The following is a 16,908-nucleotide window of genomic DNA, read 5'->3' as shown; positions in this document are numbered from 1 at the left end:
AGGGCTGGAGTAGGGAGAAGTATGAAAAAAAATGTTAATTAAAATTAATTCAGTTTTGGGACATCTGGGTTGCTCAGTCGGTTAAGTTTCTGACTTTGGCTTAGGTCATGATCCCAGGGTCCTGGGATTGAGTCCCACATCAGTCTCCTCACTTGGCGGGAAGCCTGCTTCTCCCTCTACCTGCCGCTTCCCCTGCTTGTGTTGGCTTGCTCTCTCTCTCTGACAAATAAAATCCTTTTTAAAAAAAATTTCAGTTTCTTTCAAGTTAATAAAGTCTCTTTCAAGTAACTACTCATGCAGATACTTATTCAAATACATTCAAATTCTTTTTTTTTTTTTTTAAAGATTTTATTTATTTATTTGACAGACGGAGATCACAAGTAGACAGAGGCGGGGGGAAGCAGGCTCCCTGTTGAACAGAGAGCCCAATGCGGGACTCGATCCCAGGACCCTGAGATCATGACGTGAGCTGAAGGCAGAGACTTTAACCCACTGAGCCACCCAGGTGCCCCAAACTCTTAGAGAAATACTATCTCGTTAGCTCCTCCCATACCAGTCACCCTCTATCTGTTGGGACCTGTGTACAAAGGGAAATAAGGTCACAAAGAAGAGGCTTGTAGTCTTCATTCTGTTTTTTGGGGCATAATAGCATCCACAAAGATGTTTCTTGCTCTTCTGAGGCTCTGGCCATACAAAGCTGGTGTCTGAAGTGTGGCCAATCCTGTTTCTAGTTATCACAATGCACAGTACGCTGAGATCACTGTCCTTAACCATAAACTCTCACTGGAGGCTGCCTTCACTCTACCATCTCCCCACCAGATCACACACTCCCCAGTTTCTCACCACAGCCTCATTCCCTTACCAAGACAAAGGGGATGCTTAGAATACTGTACAAACCACTTCTAAGTGATAATAAGTGAAAGCGGAATACTTTCCAAACAGGACACTTCTCATCAGGCTACTCAAAAGTGGGGAAGAGTGTTAATAGTCATATGTGAATAGTCCCAAACCTATGAGGGTATTTTAACTATCTCCATCTACTTCCTATGAGTTTCAAAAGAAAGATCTTAGAAGCAGGGAAGTTCTCTTCTGCCTTTCTCTCCCTGAGTACTTCCACTGCAGTTCAACACTAGGAAGTGTTTTTCTTCCCTTGTCTACCTAACAGACACTACCTCTGAATCACACCCTCTTTCTCCTATAAGTGGCCTTCAGCTAGAACTATAATGTTAGAAAGCCTGCAAGGAAAAGAACTGGTTGCTGAGAGTATAAGATATAATAGATAAATTGTAAGAGTGAGCACTGAGAGAGTCACAAAAGTGAACCCAGTGAGATCTGTGGGTGTCCTTCAATTTTAATGGCTTAGGATTTCAAAGCTTGGTGTGATTATCATCATCACGAAGGATTCCTCTGAATCCTCTGAGATTAGAAGTTTCTTAAGGAGTCTTGGACAATTATTGTAAGGTTGTGGATTTGGCACTACAGTGGGAGTTTACCATATTCAAGACCCAAGGGTCAGGTTTACTAAGAGAAATCCAGGTGTCAGAAGTTTTCCAGTATGATATGGAAATTATGGCTTTGTTGCCAATTATTACTTCACAATAAACTTGATAACAAATAAGTAAGTGGTTATATATGAAATCTCAGAGGTTATTATTTTTCATCATTTTTAGTTTAAAAATAGAGAAAATAATGTAACAAACTATTAGCTGTGGTACCTCTACAAAAACCGGTAAAAAACAAATTAGTCCCTCCACAAAAGCTATTAATATTTTATCATATTTTGCTCTAAAGTGCAGGTAAAGTTTGATTTCTTTCTCTCCTAAGGCTCATTTTTCTCTAACTCCAGAGGATGTTTCTGAAGGAATCTATGTAAGGTAGTAGCAGCATTGCAATATGTACGTATATCAAATCAACTCAATGTATACTTTAAAGTTACAAAATGTTATGCATCAATTATATCTTGATTAAATCAAAAACTAATGAGGTACTGTATGGTGACTAACATAACATAATAAAAGAAAGAAACAAAAGCAGGAAAAGCCAAGGTCCAAATTCAAAAGCAGTCCGGAAAGAGAGATTCTCTTACTAGGGAACAGTCTTTTTTGTTTTCTTCAGGTCTTTGATTAGATAAGGTCCTGCTTTAATCAGTCTTCTAATTTAAATGTTAATCTTAACTAAAAATACATTCACAGAAATGCTTAGAATAATGTTTTTTTTTGTGTTATTCATTAACAATATTTATTTCCTTTTAAAATAGTTATATCTATAGTGATATGGTCTTTTATTTTCTTTCCATTCTAAATTACTATTTCTAATGATTCTCCCATATTGTTATAGCTTCAGAATTAAAAACTTTTTCAACATAAAAATAATGTTCTAAAACATGTGATAAATACCCAAGAAAAAGCATACAAAATGTAAAATGCATTTTGTTACCATAATCTGTAATGTTTTATGTTTTTTTTTTCTCTTATTTCTTTAGCAGTTTTCTTTTTTTTTTTTTTTTTTTTTAATTTTTTATAAACATATATTTTTATCCCCAGGGGTACAGGTCTGTGAATCACCAGGTTTACACACTTCACAGCACTCACCAAAGCACATACCCTCCCCAATGTCCATAATCCCACCCCCTTCTCCCAAACCCCCTCCCCCCAGCAACCCTCAGTTTGTTTTGTGAGATTAAGAGTCACTTATGGTTTGTCTCCCTCCCAATCCCATCTTGTTTCATTTATTCTTCTCCTACCCACTTAAGCCTCCATGTTGCACACCACTTCCTCATATCAGGGAGATCATATGATAGTTGTCTTTCTCTGCTTGACTTATTTCGCTAAGCATGATACGCTCTAGTTCCATCCATGTTGTCGCAAATGGCAAGATTTCATTTCTTTTGATGGCTGCATAGTATTCCATTGTGTATATATACCACATCTTCTTGATCCATCCATCTGTTGATGGACATCTAGGTTCTTTCCATAGTTTGGCTATTGTGGACATTGCTGCTATAAACATTCGGGTGCATGTGCCCCTTTGGATCACTACATTTGTATCTTTAGGGTAAATACCCAATAGTGCAATTGCTGGGTCATAGGGCAGTTCTATTTTCAACATTCTGAGGAACCTCCATGCTGTTTTCCAGAGTGGCTGCACCAGCTTGCATTCCCACCAACAGTGTAGGAGGGTTCCCCTTTCTCCGCATCCTCGCCAGCATCTGTCATTTCCTGACTTGTTGATTTTAGCCATTCTGACTGGTGTGAGGTGATATCTCATTGTGGTTTTGATTTGTATTTCCCTGATGCCGAGTGATATGGAGCACTTTTTCATGTGTCTGTTGGCCATCTGGATGTCTTCTTTGCAGAAATGTCTGTTCATGTCCTCTGCCCATTTCTTGATTGGATTATTTGTTCTTTGGGTGTTGAGTTTGCTAAGTGCTTAGAATAATGTTTAACCATGGGGTGCCTGGGTGGCTCAGTGGGTTAAAGCCTCTGTCTTCAGCTCTGGTCATGATCCCAGGGTCCTGGGATGAAGCCCCGCATCGGGATCCTGCTTCCTCCTCTCTCTCTGCCTGCCTCTCTGCCTACTTGTGATCTCTGTCAAATAAATAAATAAAATCTTAAAAAAAAAAAAGAATAATGTTTAACCAAAAATCGGGGCACCCTGAGACCAAGTCAAGTTGACATGTAAAATTAACAACCATCATGCTTACTTAGGTGTTCACCCGAAAAACAAAGAGATGTATGTCCACCCCAAAAACTTTATGTAACTATTTTTACTAATGTATTCATAGTTTGGAAACAACCAAATAACCATCAGCTGGTGAAGAGATAAAGAAGTTGTGGTATAACCACCAGTGGATCACCCATTCAGCAATTTTTTAAAAAATACATATACACGCTATAAAACGAGTAAATCTCAAAAACATTATAGTAAGGCTAAAGGCCACACTCAAAAGTCTACATACTATGATTGTCTTATATGATACACTGGAAACACAAAACTATAGGAACAGAAAATTCATAAGTGGTTGCCAGGAGCTGGGGACCTGAGAAGGAAGTTGACTATAAAGGAGCACAAGGGGGATGCCTGGGTGGCTCAGTTGGTTGGACGACTGCCTTCGGCTCAGGTCATGATCCCCGAGTCCCGGGATTGAGTCCCGCATCGGGCTCCCAGCTCCATGGGGAGTCTGCTTCTCCCTCTGACCTTCTCCTCACTCATGCGCTCTCTCACTATCTCTCTCTCAAATAAATAAATAAAATCTTTGGGGAAAAAAAAAGGAGCACAAGGGAACTTTTGGGCTGATGAAAATATTCTATATCTTCATTGTGATGGTAGTCACATGCTGTAAGTCTGTCAAATTTCATCAGACTTTATCATGTAATCAGGGTGAATTTCCTTTATGTAAATTATAGTTCAATAAAACCTGATTTAAATAAATGGTACAGATTGTGCCAGGAAGGAGGTCCAATTCTGTGATGCCATCCTGTCTCTTAAGACTCTTCTACCATTTGGGGCACCAGGGTGGCTCAGTGGGTTAAAGCCTCTGCCTTTGGCTCAGGTCATGATCCCAGGGTCCTGGGATCAAGCCCCACATCAGGCTCTTTGCTCCACAGGGGGCCTGCTTACTCTTCTCTCTCTGCCTGCCTCTCTGCCTACTTATGATCTCTGTCTGTCAAATAAATAAATAAAATCTTAAAAAAAAAAAAAAAAACTCTTCCACCATTCAATGCCTTCTTTACCTTTGTGCTAAGCCTCCAAAAGATATTTCTGCTTCTCATTTAACCTTCTTTCCCAAACAGGGTACCTTGGCTAGGACTTCACCTCCGGTTCTACATACTTGCCAAGTCCCTTCATTTTGATTTTCATGTACCCAGTACTCTGATTAAACCTGCTCTGAGTACTCCCCCCATTCTGACTGCAATCCTCTTCTTCAGGCAGTTTGTTCTACAGCCAAAATATCACTATTCTTTCCATTCTATGCAATCTCCATCGTATTTCACTCTGAAGGATCTTCTAAAATGGATCTTCCAGTGTTCATTCATTTCCAAACTTAAGTGAAAATTAGGTTTTATAGAATTGGCTGTTTTTTACTCTGTAGGTTACATGCTATTTTATTTGTTCTCCTTTGTTTATATGGTTTGGGAAATAAAGAGAGATTTGGATTCTCTTAACTGGTTTCTAGTTTTATTGCCTTAATTTCATATATGTTGTTCTGCATGTAATCTCTTCCCCAGGACCCTGAGATCATGACCTGAGCCGAAGGTAGAGGCTTAACCCACTGAGCCACCCAGGTGCCCCTGCATGTAATCTGTTTAAGAATTTATTGAAACTTCGTTTTTGTCTGTTCTATGATCTAATTTGGTAAGGTTCCCATATATTCTTGAAAAGAATGTGAATTATTTGGGGAGGTATAGGAGCCATATAGTAGTTCACACTTATTAACTGTATTGATAAATTCATCAGGAGCTTACTAAATTTTTTTCTGGTTAATGAAGAAATTTCTGATACATAAGCATTAAAATTATCCATTAAGAGGTTAGATTTTTAAAATATAATATATATGAGTTTTCAAAATAAAATAATCTATGTGAAATAACTTTGCAAATATGAATGCTAAAATTATTATATTAATCACAGAAGTTAAATAAAATATATGACAACACAGGGCATAAAAGTGGCATTTGAATTCGTGTTGGATAATACAGTCAGTGTGACTTAGAACATTACTTAAAAGCCAAAAAGGCTGCCTTAAAACCTTTATATAATAATAGACAAATATAGCATAACCTTGATGCCTGAGTTACCAGAAGATTTTATCTTGATGTCAATTCAACTAGAACAAGTACGATTCCCGGAGCATTTCATGGATATATCATTTTAGCTCTTTCTCTTCCTGCAAAGTCTTATTTGATTTCAATAAATCTCGAATAATCTTTCGGTATAAGACATAGACATCCAAGACTTAAGAGCAACTTTTGCTAGCTATTTGACAGAGCTCTGGAAACTGAACTTTGAGGTGTTTTAAATTTTGATTACCAGATTCTACTCACAAACAGGGAGCTGGCAATGAAATTCTACCAGCAGATGATTAGAAGGTTATATATTTTAAAGTTCATTGTTTTCATTTGTTTTTTTTTTCCCTGTGATAAAGAGCATCACATTAAGATAAAAAGATTTCAAGCAAACATTGTACAGTCAACACAAGATCTATTTGGGCACCATGACAGTGGGGGGTAAAGGCCCCTAGTGTTTTACCATAATATTCTATTCTACCAACTTATGAATGATTATTACAGTTGGAACTGAAATATTTCGTCCCTTTGCTAATGGCTCTGTAATTCCCATAAGCAAATGGGAAACAAAACCCTTCTTGAATAATAGACGACAAATTAGCTTTTCTGTAATGAATAAAGGGACTTTTGATATATTCCAAAGGCTACCATCTGACACACTGTATGGAATGAAGGAGGAGAAATTTTTTAAACTGTGCACACATTTGCATTCCAAAGCCCTTAACCGGTTATCTTGAAAAGAGAGAAAGATGGCATTCAGTTGTTTAAGTTTACTCACTTTTAGATAGCTTGTGACTCCAGAAGTTAATAGTGAGTGGGATTAGAAGTTGTGTTCCTGTCTACACAAGGACATTGGTGATCATAAATTGTGATTATGTGACTACTTTAGCATTCTTTCTGAATGGAATTAGGATGGTAATCCAAGTCTCAAGTGTTTTGGAAACCACTCTTGACAATTTTCTCAAAGAAGTATCAACAGTAAAATTCAAGGTCTGAAGAGAAAGTAATGTGTGTTTGCGTCTGGAAAATATTAATTAAATTCTGAAAACAAAATAGTATGAGAGTATTATCTACTGTCCTAGTTCAATGGCTATCCCTAATTTCAGCAAGAGGACATTTTCCTATTAGCAAAGTACATTTTCACAGTGATATTTGTACAATTTCACAGACTTGGGAGCGAGGGGTGAGATGTTAGGAGGAAACTGTTAGCTAGAATGAGCTTGCTTTTCTGGGAGTTTGAATTGAATATTTAGATATACTTCCTGGGGAAAAAAAGCCAATATCAGACATGAATCTCTGCTATTTGAATTTGGCTATGGATTCAGCTCCTTTATCAAGGAATAAATTATCTGTGGTTAGAAAACCAAACATGAAGCTTGGAGGCAGTAGGCGGGGAAGGCAGGTAGAATTTTGCAGTTCTATAAAGTACTTACATGCTGAAATATAAATGATATAGATATTTAAATCATATAAAAAATTCTTACCTATATTCTTTGAGAACAGGGTTATGGATTAATCATTTTTGCATCAGCCTTAATTCCCCCACTCCAGGTGATTTCATCCATTCCCATGACTTTATTATTTTTAAGACTTATTTATTTGTTTGTGGGGCACCTGGGAGGCGCAGTGGGTTAAGACTTATTTATTTATTTGACAGACAGTGTGGGAAGATAGATAGATAGAGAGAGAGAGAGAGAGAGAGAGAGAGAGCACAAGCAAGGGGAACAGCAGAGGGAGCAGGAAAAGCAGACTCCCAGCTGAGTAGGTAGCCTGATGTGGGGCTCCATTCCAGGACCATAAGACCATGACCTGAGCTGAAGGCAGACACTTAACTGACTAAGCCACCCAGGTGCCCCCATTCCAATGACTTTAAATGCCAGTGTACATTATTCCAAGGAATGTATATTGGCATTTAAATATATGGATTCCATAAACGATGAATGCTGGAACACTGAAAAGAAAAAAATTAAATGGAAAAAAAATAAATAAATGTATGACTTCCAAATTTTTATCTCTAATCTGGACCTCTCTGTTGAGCTCCATGTTAGTAGGTCTAAGTATTTGATCTGGATATATAATAAGAATCTTAAGACAAACACGTCCAAAGCAGAATTCTTTATTTTCCCCTGAAAACCTGTTCCACATGGCATTTTCCATTCCTGTACATGAAACTATTACCAATTACTGAAGCTCAAGATACAGATGTCATCCTCATTCTGCCTTTCCTCTTTTATCACCATCACTCAGCTCATTAGCAACTTCTACTGGCTCTATCTCCAAAATGTTACCTTGACCCACCCACTGTTTTCCTTGTTCACTACTACCACCTTTCCAAATTTTTACTTAAAACATAAATCAAATAATGTCATTGCACTCTTTTCTCACTACAGAGATTTAAAAAACAACAACAGCAACTCACCACCCTCACCTATAAGCTGCTACATAATCTACCTTGATCAACTCTCCAGAGGCTAACGCCAGCGAGTGAGACCACAGAGGTAGGGCTGGCAAAGCAAGTGGAGAGTTTTAAAAACACTGAAACACCTTCAGTGAGAAATAATGTATTTAAGGAAAGCAAGTCCCACTAACTCATTTTCGGTTACTTTTCTAAGATCTGGAGATTTTTACTTACAACATAATCAACTTGAGAGAAAAAATTCTAATAAGGTGTTCATAAAAAAAAAATTCGAAGCCACCCAAATTGCAGTTCCTCTCTAGAACATAAGATGGTGAGGGGAACTAACCTGGAATTGAATAGCCATCCTGGGACCCCACAGTATATACCCCAACTAACCTTCATCCCAAAATATTATCTCCAACCTGTGACCATTCTGTCCCAAAACTGATCTCCTCCAAGAAACTTCTGAAAAGACCTGCTTCAACATTTCATTTCTCTGTAGCATCCCCTTTATCTTTACAAAGAGTTTAAACTGTACTGAAAGTTCATTAAAGTATTATCTTGGGAGCTCTTTCCAATATCTTAATGCTTGTAATCAAATCCTTTGGGTACTTTATTACCTGAACTATATTGAGTGTGGCCTAAAACAGGTAATATTTTACCAAACCCAAACCAATGGTGGGAAGTTTCAGGATGGGGCTCCAATGTGCATTTATTCATAATTGTAGATGTTGCTTCTCAGAAGTTTCAATGGTGGTTTGAATTTCTCAAAGGTTGTGCTCCCATATAGTGCTCTACAGCATCATGGATTAGCCACTCACAAGAGTATAATAACAGCAAACATCCTTCTTAAAATAAACAGCGTACTGTCTCTCCTATGATGACATGACCAAGTACCATAGACTAGGTGACTTAAACAATAGAAATTTATTTTCTCCCAGTTGTAGAAGCTAGAAGTCCAAAATCAAGGTACTAATAAGATTAGTTAAAAAAAAAAAAAAAAAGATTAGTTTCTGGAGATGTCTCTCTCTGGTTGATAGACTGCCACCTTCTCACTGTATCCTCAAATGCCCTCTTTTCTGTGCACCCCCAGAGAGAGAGAATCCCTAATGTCTTTTTTTCTTCTGAGGACAGTAGTCCTTTCAGGTTAGGGCTTCAACCTTATGACCTCATTTAACCTTAATTACCTATCTAAAAGTCCTATCTCTAAAGATGGTCATATGGGGGATTAGGGTTCAACATACAAATTTTGGAGGGGACACAATTCAGTCCCTAATAAGAGGTTTTAAAATATTAAGAGAAGGATCTTAACACAAATGTCCAGTTAAAACCAAATAGTCCAAACAACTGAACTAGGAACTAAAAGTAGTATCACAAATTTGGCACTGGGGACATGCAAACTGAGCTGACCTTTGTAGACAGCGTTGTGAATCTAGTTTATGGCAGAGAAAAACACATCACAATCCCAGCTTTAAAGGAAATAATGTGCTATATTTTTATTACTAAAATTAACTAATTATAAATTAGGTATAAATAAAGCATATAAGCATGCAAAGTTTGTTTCCTTTTTTCTTCCCTTCAGACAGGAGAACATTTAATGCACTGTAGGATTAATTTTCTAAGTAGTACTTCAGCATCTTACTAATTAAAGAGTGACTCAGGTCATGCATTTAAGTGCACAGAGCCCCAGATGTCTCATAAGCCAACAACACTACATAAACAACATTATTTTATCCTGAATTAGGCATATTGAACAGTGGCGAAGTTCAAACTTGCTAGAATACAATCCATTTCATGTATTTTGAGCAAAGAAAGTTTGCTGGCATTTTGTTCCTTGTTGATTCCATGGTATAACACAACTGTTCAACCATACTAATAACTCTGACAATTTCCAAAACTACCTCATCAAATTTATGAAGGCAGTAGAACTTTGCCAAGCCATAACTCTTTAATTGGAGTCAAATAGCTGTTTCTTTGACACTAAGTGTTGCCCACCTAGATTTTGTAACCTAATTTGCTTAGCTAATGAGAACAGTGTGTCACAGTAGATGGAATTGGTCTGAAAATTAAAGCAGCAAATGTAACAGAGTTTTCTTTCCCAAGGAGAGTTACTTTGAAATCCAATAAGGATGCCACTGATTAAAAAAGAGGTAGTTTAGGTTTCACTAGGATTTCCAGCATGTACATTCTTGCATATATAAATGATGAGACCAATACATAAAGTTAGTCATAGTTGAGGATGCTGTTCACTTACGTAACCACTTTTACTCCCAAGTTAATGGTATAGCAGAAAACTGACATGTCTAAAAATGGCTATTAAAATAACTCAGGCATCAGGTAAGAATTTGGAGCTGAACAAAGTATAGGATATTTGCTTATAAAATAGAATATTCAAAATTTTAAAAAACTACACTAAAATAGTCATTTACAGTTGGAAGCTTATTAAAGTTCCCTGGGGTATTTTGTATGTAAAATTAGGCCTTAAGTGTCTGTGAAATTATGAAATTTTGTACACATTAATTTGCATAAGGACAAATAAATTTCTGAATCTAGATCCAGACTCTATCATTCTCTCTGGCTTACAATATCAACTTTATCTCATAGCAGAGCATTTCAACAAATGCCATCAATGAACACTGAGATCTTTTATGTGCTAAACACTGGTCTAGGTATAAGAGCTAACAGCTATATTACAATAAATAAGTAAAAAAGCAGACTAAATAATTCCAGATGGCGGTTTATACAATAAACAATTAAGAGAGTAATAAGTTAAAGACAAATGGGGTAGGAAGACAATACTATAAATACAGTGGTCAGTAAAGCCCTTTCTGGACTTACGACCTTTAAGCTAAGAACTAAAGATAAGAAGGAACCATCTATGTGAAAACAAAGGAAAAGTGTTCTGGGGTGTTGAAAAATGTGAATTGAATTAGAATATGGCATTCTTGAAGAACAGTAAGAGGGGGACACCTGGATGGCTCAGTTGGCTAAGCTTCCCTTTGGCTCAGATCATAATCCTAGGGTCCTGGGTTGGAGCCCCACCTGCTCAGTGGGGAGATTGCTTCTCCCTCTGTCTGCAGTTCCCTCTGCTTGTGCTCGTGCTCTCTATCTTTCTCTGATAAATAAAATCTTAATTTAAAAAAAAAAAAGATAGTAAAGGGCCAATGTGGCTTAGTGTAAAAGGTAAGAGTGGTACAAAGGAGTTAAGGTCAGGAACCAAATTTAATGACAAGTGACCCAACCAACTTTAATGTCTACAGTAAGGAGGACATGAGGGAAGGATATAATTTCTAACTTTCTATCCAGGAACAGGGAAAAGCAAAAGTGGAACTTCAAAGATGATAAAAGAGAACAATCTTCCCTGTGCTCCCCAAATATTATGAATCTTTTTCTTTCTAGAGAAGGGGGTCAGCAAACTTTTTATTTCTCAAGCAGGGGCTGGAAAAAGGCTATGTTACAAATATTTTAGTCTTTGTGGGCCATAAAGTCTCTCTTAAAACTATTCAGCACTGCCATTACAAATATAAATAAATGAAGGTGAATGTGTTCCAATAAAACTTTATTTATAAGAACAGGCAGTGGGCCAGCTTTGACCTGCAGGTTTGTTGGCCCCTATTCTAGAATCTCCGAAGAATTTCTCAACTGTGCAGTTTACTTCTGTATCATAAATATTATCAATCTAGTATAGTACCTCTTTAAGAACACTACATTATGGGGCACCTGGGTGGCTCAGTGGGTTAAAGCCTCTGCCTTCGGCTCAGGTCATGATCCCAGGGTCCTGGGATCGAGCCCCACATCGGGCTCTCTGCTCAGCTGGGAGCCTGCTTCCTCCTCTCTCTCTCTGTCTGCCTCTCTGCCTGCTTGAGATCTCTGTCTGTCAAATAAATAAATTTTTAAAAATCTTTAAAAAAATAAAGAACACTATGTTACTTTTATTCTACTGATGCTAACTGAAAAATAAATTCCCTATGAAGGATTTGAGCTCCAAACATTTAATACTTAAATTAATTTGCACATCCTCAACTGATACATGGTGTCAAGGAGGCTGCCACACTATGTTTTCATTATCTCACTTTCCCCATCATTCATACAGATTGCTCCTTGGTAATTTCATCCTTCATTTCAAAACTCTTGTTATGAGGCAATAGACCATTAATGCAGCACATATATCTTCCTGAAATCTAGATGAAGAATTTAATGAAGCTACAGGACACAAAATCATGGCCAGTAAAATACATTTTCCTAAATCCATTACGGTATTATCAACAACTTAATGGTAGTATATTTCCTCGTAGGCTGCATATTGGGGAAGTATTAATAAAATTATAGTATTTAAATAAATCACTACATCAGGGAAGAATTATGTGTTTGTTGCAGGCAAAACACACAAAAAGGGATAAAATGACACTTTTAAAAATAACGACTGAATCTTGAGCTAAGAATATAGAAAAGTAGATAATTTCATGGATGAGTTTTAGGTCAGAATAGGTCCATTAAATGCTAATGTTTCTTCCTTCAAAATACCACTTTTGCTTAACCCCTTGCTTTCATGTGGACAGTTCCTCGCTTAAATCAGGTCCTCATTTCTCTATACCTGGCATAAAAATGCTTTATCTTTAAGTCTCCTATTACTAAATTAGCTTATTTTTCTGTAACCCCTAGAACAAACTCTAAATAATATTTTTACTGATACTTTATAACTGTGCTTAAAAATTTTAGAGTAGCATAGTCACTTATATGTGGAATCTTCAAAACAAAACAAAACGAATTCACAGATATGGAGAACAGATTGCTGGTGGTGAGAGGCAGGAGGTAGAGGTGGGAAAAATGGGTAAAGGGGGTGAAAAGGTACAAACTGCCAGTTATAAAATAAGTATGTTCTGGAGATGTAATATACTGCATGGTGATTGTAGGTAAAAATACTGTATTGTATATTTGAAAGTCACTAAGAGAATAAACCTTAAAAGTTCTCATCACAGGAAAAAAAATTTAACCATGCGAAGTGATGGATGTTAACTAGGCTTATAGTTATATACAAATACTGAATGTTGTTTATCTGAAATGAATATAATGTTTATGTCAATTTTATCTCAATTTAAAAAGAGGGAAATTCTAGTGTATTTTATTCCTTACACTCATAGCTTAAAAAAGTAATTATCACAGTTCCTTTAAAATATTTTTTTTTAATTGAGAATAGCCTGGAAATCTCTCCCTAAAAGGTAACCACTTCTTATTCTTTACCCTTCCCCTGGAATTGGCTTTGTATTACATCAAGGGAACCAAATTTGCATAATATACCTAAATCCCATCCTTATTCTAATCCTCTGCTCAATACAATTTCTCCATAGCCTCTGGCGAACAAATCCTTCCTTGGTCTGGAAGACCATTATTTTCCAAATACCAAGCCATATGAAAGTTTTTCAGGATCATAGGAAATAAGAAAATGAGAAAAAGAAGGCCCCAAGATCAGAAAGCCCCAGAAGCATCAGTTGCTTCCTATTCACACGGTCACATCAAGAACAGAGCAACACTGACTTCTTCCAGTAGTAAAGTCCTTCCCAACCTCACCAAGCAATAAGTCACTCCCTCTTCTCCCCTGCAGAATGGTGGGTATACCTCCACTATATTATTATTGTATATAATACCACACTGTATTATAATTATGTGTTTATTCATATGTCTTCCCCCAAATGAACTATCCACTCTTAGGTGGGGGGTACCATTCTCACATTCATCTCTTTATTCTTGTTGCCTGGTTCATAGTGAGCACTCAAACTGTGATTTTGAATAAATTAACACATTCATCAGCAAAAAATCTTCAGCTCTGTGAGCTATTTATGTTCAACTTCACTATCTTGAAGATAAGAATTGCTTCTTCTAATCCAAAGAGTGCTATTTCCAGAATTAAAATTGATTGAAGGTTTGCCCTCTAGATATTCTAACTCAGTAGGTCTGAAGGACAGGCCCAAGAATCCACCCTTTTCATTCACATCCTGGGTATTCTGGGGCAGATGGTCCACAGACAACAGTTTGAGAAACTCCAAAATAAAATATAAGTGTAGAACTTGGGTGGCTGTCCTCAAGAGAGCACTGGCACAGTTTCAGAGGCACAGCTGTCCTTTAATACAGTTAACCTCATGCATGGATGGGTATGTGAAGTGACATAATATTTTGATTCAGATTTTACTACTGATTTAGCTTTTCAAATGGATTTTATTTTTACTGAAAATGTATCGTTGGTTTATGTTCTGTGAAATAATACATAATAAACAAGAAAGAGAAGGCAATATTTGAAGAGTTGCAATGTCTCAGTGGATAAGTTTTGATTAATTCTAATGACTTAACTCTGATTTTGGAGGGACAACATTTTGATTACCTTATCTGTCTTAGATTCAAAGACTTCCTAAGCTGTTCTCAAATGGATACCAGGGCTTTAGGATAGCTTTTTGTTCAAGTCCTTACATGGGATTTTTTAATCAACTATTTATTCCTTATGACAATGGGGCCCTGTTTTTTCTTCCATAGTTTGTTGACATGCACTACAGTCAGCTCACCACAGCAGCTTCAAAGAAGAAAATAGTTTCCACCACTAGATACTGGAGTCTCGGAAATTCTGTCATGTGAACAATCCAACTTCTTAAAACTGCCAACAAATTCACCAGCAAAAACCAGGATCTTCCAAAATAAGTATGTGTTTTTCTAACTAGATCCAACTGAAGGACCATTCATTGGAAGAATAATATACTTTCCATTTTAAGGAGAAAAATTTTTGAGACATTTAAGTGTAAAATGAAGTTTCTGAAACACATATTCAGTGGACAGCCTAGTGCTTTCCAAATACCAAGCCATATGAAAGTTTTTCAGGATCAAAGGAAATGAGAAAATAAGAAAAAGAAGGCCCCAAGATCAGAAGGCCCCAGAAGCATCCTATTCACAAGGTCACATCCAGAACAGACCAAAAACCCAAATCAGAACTGAAGTTCCTTCTATCTCTAAAGGAATCAAGTCTCATAACAACTTCTATAATTCTTTACAAAATGTACCTATAATCAGGTCATTTTAGGAACAGTATTCTGAAAATGATTGTTCTTAATTAGGTCATCAGTACTGAGTGTTGAACTCTTTGGTCAGCACTAATTGTTACAAACATAACTATGTGACTGAGAGTGTAAATTCTTCTTTTTCAGATTATTTTATCTATCTGAAAGAGGGAAAGCAGGGGGAGTGGCAGAGGGAGAGATACTCAAGCAGACTCTGTGCTGAGTGTGGGCCTGACATGAGGCTCAACCCCATGACACTGAGCCAAAATCAAGACCAACACCAACCAGATAAGCCACCCAAGCACCCAGAGAGTGTAAGTTCTGAAGCTGACCCCTCCCTGCCAGCACTCTGTCTCTGGATCTCTGAAGATATCTTCTTCCCTGAGTGGAACAGTAGGTGTAAACATCCCTCCTTGATTATCTCTTCAGGCTAGATGGTTTAGGATCACAAATTAATTCATGTCTTAGACAGAATGTAGAAAAGATGTTCAGAAAGAAAATTACCCATGGCCTAGAAAAAAATTCAGAAACTGATGGTTATCTATTTATAAATGACCAGATTATACCCCTATTCTCCTGTAGTCTATTCTACTAGATTCCATAGTAAAATAAAAAACAATTCAAAGATATCATTATTATTTCATTATATCCCATCTCATTCCATACTTGATTTAAGGCAGGCAAGAACTGACACTTGATAAGCACTTGTATATCATGCAGTGAATCTTGGTTCTTTGTATTTTGTCTCACTTACCTTAATAACTTGTTATATTTTAAAATTCCCATTTTACAGTGGCTGAGATTAAGGCTGCCTGAGATTACCCTGAATACTATAGAGAAGCAATATCAGGATTGAAACCCACATCTGAGATATTTCTGTCTGTTACAGCACCATGCATTCAGCATATCACAAACTGCATGAGACTCTTGGGTAAATCTATTACTTCTGGTCTGAAGCTGACTCGGGTATTAAAAGCAACATAAGGGACCAAAAGAACTTGTCATGTATCTACTGTGGCAAGGGGAACCTACCCTGACAAGGTTGTAATCACTCAAAATAGTTTGGATTTTTTTCTTTTATATATAAATGATTTCAGACATATACTAAAAAGTCAGTCTTATTAGTTTGGAATCAACGTTTTCCTTGTTTTAATGCCAAGTGATATAATGCAACTTAAACATACATTTTCCCCCCAAAGAGTCATCTATAAATTACTCCATTACCACATATGTAATGTAATATGTGAGAGGACAAAAATTTGTCAGTATTGAAGATATTCATAAGAATATACCATAGCCTATGTTGATAATTTCAAGAGAAGAGCCTGGGAAATGCTCTGAAGAATAACAGTATCAATGGAATAAGTAATGAGCATCCTAATATGACTAATCTAAGGGTTATTATTTAAAGGTTAAAATTCTGGTGTATTTTGGTGTTCTAGAAAATATTATACTATGGTTAACAATACTATTGTTCTATTGATTTCATGACTTAATTTTTTCATTTAAATTAAATTAGTCAACATATAGTGCATCATCAACAAAAGAAGTATTGAGAATTAAATGACTCACATGAAAAAAGAACAAAATGGAGATCTAATTACTAAATAAGGAAATGTGTATGAATAACTATGGATGCTACAGTAGGATTGAGATATTAATTTTGTCATAACAATCTACTTAT

This window comes from Mustela nivalis, assembly GCF_964662115.1.
Source record: "Mustela nivalis genome assembly, chromosome: 14".
Lineage (NCBI taxonomy): Eukaryota > Metazoa > Chordata > Mammalia > Carnivora > Mustelidae > Mustela > Mustela nivalis.
The sequence above is the reverse complement of the archived record's forward strand: the minus strand, read 5'-3'. Positions refer to the sequence as shown.